At 49.1% G+C, this 1,055-nt stretch overlaps 1 pseudogene; it reads right to left on the reverse strand.

Moving 5' to 3' along the window:
- The window catches only part of LOC112075554 (kalirin-like), a 44,352-nt pseudogene that overhangs the window by 19,039 nt on the left and 24,258 nt on the right, over positions 1–1,055 (reverse strand).

Genomic DNA, 1,055 nt, shown 5'->3' on the forward strand with positions numbered 1-1,055 from the left:
GTGTGTTTACCTGGTTGACCTGACTCTGTAGGTGGCGTAGCTGCAAGTCTTGCTCCAGGTGTGTGTGTGTGTGTTTACCTGGTTGACCTGACTCTGTAGGTGGCGTAGCTGCAAGCCTTGCTCCAGGTATGTGTGTGTGTGTTCGACTATCTGGTGCAGCTCCTTCTGCTTGTCCTGTAGAAGCTGATGGAGCCCCTCCACCTGAGAGGACAGATCAGTCTCCCCCTCAGCCGTCAGCTGAATACCTGGAACACACACACATACACACASACACATACACACACACACAAACTTATCTATGTGAAAAATATCCCATCCCTATGTGTATGTATGTTTGATGATTATACAGAGTGTATACTGTTCACCACTAGATGGTGCTAAGCCATGATGTCACGTTGGAAGAGCCCTTCCAATAGAAATCTGGCTCTTCATTAGTCTTTCTGTGAAAGAAAGACTAATGGGGGATAGCRTGTCCTCGCCTCCTATCTCCTCGCCTCCTATCTCCTCACATCCTTTGTCAACTGTATTCCAGGAGAAGGTTCCTCCCCTCTGACCTTCTTCTCCAAAGGGGTTTGAGAAGGAGAAGAGGAGAGACGATAGATGCAAGGAATCGTGTGTGTCTGTGTGTGTGTGCGTGCGTGTGAGTGTATAAGTGCATGTGTGTATTATGTGCACGTGCGCATCAGTGGATATGTATGAGCGTCCATCTGTGTGTGTGTGTGTGTGGTTACCCTGGGATGGTTCGGATCTGAATTCCTCTCACAGTCTGACTGTGAGCGGTCGTCTCCATGGTAAATTCAATATGTACGTTTCCATAGGGACCAGCTGTGCGCTTGAGAAAGCAGTTTCCATGGTAACCCCAATCCCCTTCCCCTCACCCCATCATTCTCAATGTTTCCCCATCTCTCTCTCCCCTTCTTCACATTCACCCCATCTCTCTCCTCTTCCTCACATTCACCCCATCGCTCTCCTCTTCTTCACATTCACCCCATCTCTCTCCTCTTCCTCACATTCACCCCATCGCTCTCCTCTTCTTCACATTCACCCCATCTCTC

This window comes from Salvelinus sp. IW2-2015, unplaced genomic scaffold, assembly GCF_002910315.2.
Source record: "Salvelinus sp. IW2-2015 unplaced genomic scaffold, ASM291031v2 Un_scaffold3235, whole genome shotgun sequence".
Lineage (NCBI taxonomy): Eukaryota > Metazoa > Chordata > Actinopteri > Salmoniformes > Salmonidae > Salvelinus > Salvelinus sp. IW2-2015.